The following is an 8,364-nucleotide window of genomic DNA, read 5'->3' as shown; positions in this document are numbered from 1 at the left end:
ATGTATAAGACTTTTGAGTATTTTGTTATATGTGTTGTTTGATTTTCCAAATGAAGGCATGTAAAGATATATCTATCTTTTTGTATATGGCCATAGGATTTGGCTTATTTGGAAGTAGGCTATGACCTACAAATTTCCATGCATGTTTATGTTCATATATGATGGTTTGATTCCAATTGGCAAAGAGTCACATGAACGAGCCAATCTTAAATATATTAAAGTGGCATGGAAACCCACAAATACAAGATGGGAAATAACCTGGCATGTGTGAAACTAGTGATATGAGGTTTCTATACAATAAGTTTTACCAAGAACATTTCTAAGAATATAATCATGTTTTACTTTGCATTTGATAATCATTAAGTATAAGTGCTGAAAGGGGTGACCAAAGGCTTGGAAAATAGCCTATTAGGGTCCACATGGTTGGGCACATGAGCATGTGTCTAGGTCGTGTGTGACACACGGGCCACTCCCATGGGTGTGTGGTACGGCCGTGCGTCCCCTGCACCTAAAATTTTAAGTTAGTGTTGTACACGGGCAGGCCACACGGGCGTGTGTCTTAGCTGTGTACCCCTAATTGTATGATAAGGTTAAAGTTAGTGTTGCACACGGGCTAAGGGCATGGGTGTGTCCCAAGCCACACGAGCGCGTGTGACCACACGACCCTACCCACACGGGCGTGTGACACTTCAAAGTAAGGGAAAATTTTCAAGGTACCCAAAGTTTATCGAACGTCTCCGGTTTTGTCCCGAATTGTCCCTAGGTATGTTTTAGGCCCCGAAGGCCTGTTTAAGGGACGAGACATACATGTTTGAAAAGTTTTAAATTTGAGTGAAACTTGGTGACCTGATTTAATATGTTTGTGAATGTGAAATCTCGGTAACGCCTTGAACCCTATCCCAGTGTCGACTACGAGTGAGAGGTGTTACAAAATGAAACTAAAAGAAATTTTAAATCTTAATTAGAGAATTTCTTCTTAATACATTACATTAAATTAATTCCCAAGAAAGGTTGGAGGGGACATAGCAGTCCCGCTTAAGTTCCAATCTCCTTAGGTAGAATTAATTAAATGTACTAAATTAAGAAAATAAATCCCAATTATTTATTTATTTACAAAACAAGTTTGTGAAAAATCAAGGGTCTGTTAATTTGAACTAGGATTCAACTTGCTCAACTTCACCATCCCAATAATGTTTGAGACATTGACCATTAACTTTAAACGTACCTCCGTGATTGTCGTATAATTCAATAGCTCTAGAAGGATAAACTCGATAGATGGTATAAGGTCCTTTCCATCGGGATTTCAGCTTCACAAGAAATAACTTCAGCCTTGAATTGAACAATAAAACCTTCTGACCTTCTTTAAACCCGCGAGGTCGTATATGACTATCATGCCATCTTTTTGATCCTTCTTTACATATTTTGGCATTCTCATAGGAAAACAACCTCAACTCTTCCAACTTATCCAGTTGTAACATCCTTCTCTCACCGGCTTGCTTAAGATCAAAGTTCAATTTCTTCAAAGCCCAGTGAGCTCTATTCTCCAATTCTAATGGAAAATGACATGCCTTCCCAAAAACCAACCGATAAGGAGTCATTCCTAACGGTGTCTTAAATGTTGTTCGATAAGCCCATAATACATCATCAAGCCTTCGAGGCCAATCTTTTCTGCTAGGGCATACTACCTTTTCAAGGATACCTTTGATCTCACGGTTCACTCTTTCAACTTGCCCATTAGACTGAGGGTGATAAGCAGTAGCAATCTTGTGTTTCACATCATATTTGTCAAGCAACCACTTAAGCCATTTGTTCACAAAGTGAGAACCTTCATCACTAATAATAGCTCTTGGTATCCCAAATCGTGTAAACACATGCTTATATAGGAATCGTATGACTACCTTAGCATCATTTCTAGGGTATGCTTTATCTTCAACCCATTTGGACACATAATTCACAGGAAGTAATATGTATTTGTTCCCATATGAAGAAGGAAACGGTCCTAAGAAGTCAATGCCCCATACGTCAAATAATTCAACCTCTAAAATGTTTGTTAAGGGCATCTCATTCCTCCGTGATATGTTTTCGCTTCTTTGGCATCTATCACAGTTCTTCACATAAGCATAAGCATCTTTAAATAGTGTAGGCCAAAAGAAACCTTCTTGCAAAATCTTTGCTGTGGTTCGTGCACCACCAAAATGTCCTGCACTTGGAGATGAATGGAAATGATGTAAGATCTCAGCAATCTCATTTTCAGCTACGCACTTTTGGATTATATTATCTGCACATTGTTTAAACAAGAACGGGTCCTCCCAGAAATAATACCAACTCTCATGAAGGAATTTCTTCCTTTTTTGGTATGCCAATCTCGAGGAATTATTCCACATGCAAGATAATTAGCAAAATCAACAAACCAAGGCGTTTCATGAATTTGACTCACCTCAAATAAGTGCTCATCTAGGAAATTCTTGTTGATAGGCACATGTGATTGAGTTACCTCATCTTACTCCAACCTCGATAGATGATTAGCTACTTGATTTTCAACACCTTTTCTGTCTTGGATCTCAAGGTCAAATTCTTGGAGTAAAAGTATCCAACAAATTAGCCTCGATTTTGCATCTTTCTTCATGAGCAAGTATTTAATGGCTGTATGGTTAGTAAATATTGTAACTTTGGTACCTATAAGATATGAGCGGAATTTGTCAAAAGCAAAAACTATAGAAATAGTTCCTTTTCAGTTACCGTATAATTGAGTTGGGCTCCCGTCAAGGTTCTCCTTGCATAGTAAATGGGGTGGAACACTTTATTCCTTCTTTGACCCATCACAGTTCCAATGGCATAATCACTTGCATCGCGCATCAACTCAAAAGGTGTGCTCCAATCGGGTGTAATGATTATGAGGGCTAAGATTAACCCTTTTTTAAGCTCTTCAAAAACTTCTAAACATGTTTTGCTGAAATCGAACACTGTATCTTTCTCTAAGAACAAACACAGTGGTTTAGAAATTTTCAAAAAATCTTTGATAAACCTTCGGTAAAAACTGGTATGGCCCAAGAAACTTCTAACTCCTTTCACATTCATTGGGGCCGGTAATCTTTCAATTATGTCTACCTTTTCTTTGTCGAATTCAATTCTTTTCTTTGAAATTCTATGCCTTAAGGCAATCCCTTCCTTAACCATAAAATGGCATTCCTTCCAGTTAAAGACTAGATTCGTCTCTTCACATTTCTTCAGTACCTTAGCTAAATTACTCAAACAAATATCATAAGTGTTACCAAAAAATCATCCATGAAAACCTCAACAAAATTTTTGACCATATCAGTGAATATTGCCATCATGCATCGTTGGAATGTTACAGGTGCATTGCATACACAAGAAGGCATTCACCTAAAAGCAAACGTACCGTATAGACAAGTAAAGGTTGTTTTATGTTGGTCTTCTGGAGTGATAACTATTTGGTTTTATCCCGAATAACCATATAAAGAACAATAGAATTCATTACCTACCAGTTGATCTAATCTGATCCATAAAAGGCAACGAAAAATGGTCCTTCCGAGTGGCTTTATTCAACTTCCTGTAGTCAACACAAATTCTCCAACCAGTAACAGTTATTGTTAGGATCAATTCGTTACGCTCATTCTCAACAATCGTAATTCCACCTTTCTTCGGCACACACTGTACCGGACTTACCCACGAACGATTTAAAATAGGATAGATGATTCCTGCATCCAGCCATTTGATCACTTCCTTTCTCACAACTTCCTTCACAATAGGATTAAGCCTCCTTTGCCCAGCAATTTGAGCTTGTTGACCTTCCTCTAGAATAATTTTGTACATGCAAAATAAAGGGCTTATACCTCAAATATCAGCTATAGTCCAACCAATTGCTTTCTTAAATTTCTTTAGAATAGAAATTAATTGCTCCTCTTGATGTTTTTTCAGTTCGGTCGAAATAATAACAGGCAAAGTAGATTAATTACCTAAATAAACGTATTTCAAATGGGAATGAAGTACCTTTAGTTCAAGTGTAGGTGGTTCTTCAATTGACAATTTGGGTTGCACAAATTCTCTGGCTTCCAACTCCAACGGTTCAAACCGTGTGGATTGAATAAAATTCCTCTGGTTGGCTTCTATCACAGCCATGTTTTCTTCACCTTCTTCATCCTCCAAAGGGTCAAACCCTAAGGCTTTCTCCAATGGATCTTCTTCAAGATGGCTTTCTATAGAAATCAAGGTTTCTATTTCTTCCATAACTGAGCACTCTTTTGTCGGATCTAGAAATTTCAATGCTTTAAGAATGTTAAAATTTTCTTAATCGTCTTGAACTCGTATGGTGAGTTTGCCTTTCTGCACATTAATTAATGTTCTTCACGTGGCCAGGAAAGGTCTCCCAAGGATAATTGGCACTTCCTTATCTACTTCAAAATCTAAAATAATGAAATCAGCAGGAAAAATAAATTTATCAATTCTTATAAAAACATCCTCGATCTTTCCTTCGGGGTATACTAAAGATCAATTTGCTAGCTGAAGCGTCACAGTTGTAGGTCTTACTTCTCCTATCCCTAGCATTTTGAAAATAGACTTAGGCATTAAGTTGATACTTGCTCCCAAGTGACACAAAGCTTACCACAATAAGATTCACCAATGTTACAGGATATTGTAAAGCTTACTGGATCCTTTAATTTCGGTAGCAGCTTTTTCTGCAGAAACGCACTGCACTCCTTTGTCAGAGCGATAGTCTCATACTCACTCAGTCGTTTATTCTCAGATAGTACATCCTTCATAAACTTCACATAATTCGACATTTGTTCTAAAGTCTCCACCAATAGAATATTGATGTGTAATTACTTTAGAACATTCAAAAACTTCTTGAATTGCACCTTCTGTTTCTGCTTGTGTTGCTGCAATTTTTGTGGATATGGAGGTGATGGAAATTTCGATTGAACCGGACAACTCTTCTAAATAGGTAAATCTGCATCCAAAGAAGATGTTAAAGTATCTGAATTCACTAAGTTAGGATTTACCTTGTCAGTCTTTGCAGATTCTGACTCTTTTGGTGTAGGGACTTAAACAGCTGGTTAACTTTCCCCCTTTCCAACAGGCTCGTCCTCAACATCAATCAATCGAGGTTCTAGAATTTTACCACTTCACAACGCCACTGCTTTGATATGTTCTTTACCCAAATTTCTTGGATTCTCAGTATCGCTTGGCAAGGTTCCTTGTGGTCTATTATGAAGCTCCGTAGCTAACTGGCCCATTTGGTTGTCCAAATTTTTTAGTGTTGCTACTTGACTCTGGATCAAAGAATCATTCTTCACCATGTATGCTTTCAAAAAGTTTCTCCAAACTATTTGATGATTCAGCTTGAGGTGGTTTTGGAGCTTGCTGATTAAACCCCTGAAATTGGTTAGGTCTATGCTGCATAAAGTTATTGTTTGGTCTATTTCCTTGGTTGCTCCAAGAAAAGTTAGGGTGATTACACCATGAAAGATTATAGAAGTTGGACTAGGGTCCTTGTCTACTCCTATTTTGATGTTGGTTCCCCACATAGTATACTGACTCGGGATTCAATGGGCAATTCTCGAAAGAATGACCTTCCCCATAGCATACACAGGAAACTACTTCAAACAAACTTGGTGGCTGAGGTACAAAATTATTAGCACTATTACCGGTAAACTCTTTAACATAGAGGAAATAGACGATACCTGAGCTAATAACAAAGTGAGAGCATCAACTTCATGAACTCCAGCTATACGTCTTCTGAAGCTGTTCGATTTGTTGGCCATTGATAGTTGTTGCTCGCGATCCGCTCGATGATCTCATAAGCCTTATTATAAGACTTAGACAAAATTGCACCATTCACAGAAGCATCTACCATCAATCTTGTATCTGTATTGAGATCATTATAGAATGTCTCCAACTGGATACAATAAGGAATCCCATAATGAGGACCCTTATGAAGTAACTCCTTGAATCACTCCCAAGCCTCATACAAAGACTCGTCATCCAATTGTTGGGAAGTTGTGATCTCGCCCCTCAACTTAGCATTTTTGCTAGGCGGGAAATACTTAACCAAAAATCTCTCTGCTAATTCTTGCTATGTAGATATAGAACTTGGTGGCAATGAATTGAGCCATGCTCGTGCTCGATCTTGTAACGAGTACGGAAACAACTTCAGCCTCTGTGCGTCTTCAGTCACACCAACTATCTTGAATGAGTCACTCACCTCTATAAACAATCGAAGGTGGAGATGTGGATCTTCTGTGGGCATACCACTAAATTGGCCCACCGTTTGTAGCATTTGAAACATCACTCGTTTCAATTCGAATTGGGTTGCCACAATATCTGGCCTTCTAATTCTTGGATTTAAGTCATTGAAAAGTGACACAACATATTGTCTGATGCATCGATCCCTATTATCGGTAATGAGGATAGGATTTCGTACATGCATCGATCTCTTTCTGTCTCTGAGCCATTCGTTCACGTCTTCTTTGTCTAAAAGTTCACTCAATTTCAGGGTCTACTAAGAGTAAATCGATAATCCGATCTATGCTCATAAACACCTGGAAAGAAAATTACAAAATTAAAAAGAATGAGTTAGTACTGTTAGAAATAACCAAATTGAAAATAAATAATTTCACAAAAAATGCCTATAGCAATAGTTGACAATCCCTGGCAATAGCGCCAAAAACTTGTAACGCTCGGGCTTGTGCAAGTGTACACAGTCGCTATCAAGTAATAAGTAAGTATCGAGTTATCGTCTTCATAGGAATTGTATTTGTGCTAAGTCACTTAATTTGTAAAAGTGTATCAACAATTTGATAAATAAAAACAATATAATTGAGAAGTGATGAAAAATTAAGTATATGAAACTAAATGCAATGATCCCTAATGCAATTTATCCTAAGTATGCAAACTATATGAATGAGATAGATTTTAGCAGAATTAACGCAATAAGCAACAATTATAACATAAAGAAGCTAGGACAATTAATTTAATTAAACTCAAATTATTATCAACATGCTTATCAATATTCAGAAAAACATTCCATGGTAACTCGATCTTTCATGAGTTTGGAAACCACGTTAGGTCCTTTTGGAATCCTTTACTTAGTAAATATGCATTTTAACGATCCTTATTTACTAAGAGTTTCTTAGTATTCGTGTGAGGTAACAGGGACGTGTTAGGTTTGAAACAGTTTAATCACACAAATCTAAAAACTATGCAGATAACAGAGCCTAGTTAGGGATGTTATGCAACCTGCAATTTAATAGGGTTAGGAAACATTTCAATCACAATTATGCGTTCTTTAGCCTTCGTCTGGTTAGGATTGCTCAGCTAATTCAGGCGCATTTCAATCACGTATGAATGAAATATAGATTTGATTTTAATTAAAAACATGATCAATTGTGGCACAAATATTATAAGCATGAATGAAATAATTATTATTAAATCAAAGCAGTCATCCTAGCTTAAATAAAATTAAGCTATCATTGTTGTAAACAAGAACAAAGAACACATGGCAAAAATTCTTGAATTAAATTAAAGTAAGAAAGATTAAACCCAATTTAGAGTGGCTGTCACCCAAGACTCTAACTAATGAGGGCTCCTTCGTTCCTTTGCTTTGCTCTTTTGCTGATGGCTCTCCGAGGTGGCCGACCAAGGGTTCTTTAAGAGGCTAATTTGCTTAAAATCTTTAAGCAAAGATGATGATAGGAATGAGGGCTAAGAGAGTTGAGAGAGGAGAGAATGACGAATGAGTGAGGGATGAATGAGGGATGAGGGATGATTGAAAAAGTGAGAAAGCGGCTCTTATTTATAGGTGAGGCATGGGAGCTAGTTTGCTAAAAATAGGAGTGTCCATCTTTCAAAACTCCTTCCAAGGGTGGCCGACCATGAATTGAGGGAATGTGGCTGATTTTTCTTGATTCTTGGTCAATTTGAGTGCCACAACAACTCAGGACTAAGACTTGGTCACCAGCAAATCTTTGGACAAATCTTTGATTTCTTCAACTCTTCAAGGACCTTTTGTAATCAAAAGATGGTTTATGAACCTCCATATTCAGTCGAATTTTAGGTTGACTTGGTCCTCCATTTGGATGGTTTTGTAATCAAATCAAAGCTCTTAGACTCGTCCAAAAATAAATCAATAAGTTAGAGGACCAAAGAATTAAATTTTACCAACTTAATTAAATTAATTAAAACCCAAATTATTAATGAAATAAATTAAAATGAATTATTAAATATAATTTTATATTTTATTATTTAATTTAATCATGCATGACCCACTTTATGTCATAAAAATATAAATGCTCAATTTAATATAAAATAAGCCATTTTATGCATGAAAACTATATAATAAAGCAT

The 8,364-nt window shown here is 36.8% G+C and overlaps 1 non-coding gene across 1 annotated transcript; it reads left to right on the top strand.

Annotated features, from left to right (window-relative positions):
• The first annotated feature begins 5,933 nt into the window (after window positions 1-5,933).
• LOC128282824 (small nucleolar RNA R71) lies at window positions 5,934-6,040 on the top strand. The gene has a single exon (XR_008273178.1). It is a non-coding gene; the product is annotated as a small nucleolar RNA R71 (small nucleolar RNA).
• The last annotated feature ends 2,324 nt before the right edge of the window (window positions 6,041-8,364 follow it).

Source organism: Gossypium arboreum, chromosome 10, assembly GCF_025698485.1.
Source record: "Gossypium arboreum isolate Shixiya-1 chromosome 10, ASM2569848v2, whole genome shotgun sequence".
NCBI classification, from domain to species: Eukaryota; Viridiplantae; Streptophyta; class Magnoliopsida; order Malvales; family Malvaceae; genus Gossypium; species Gossypium arboreum.
This window is presented reverse-complemented; position numbering and strand designations above follow the sequence as displayed.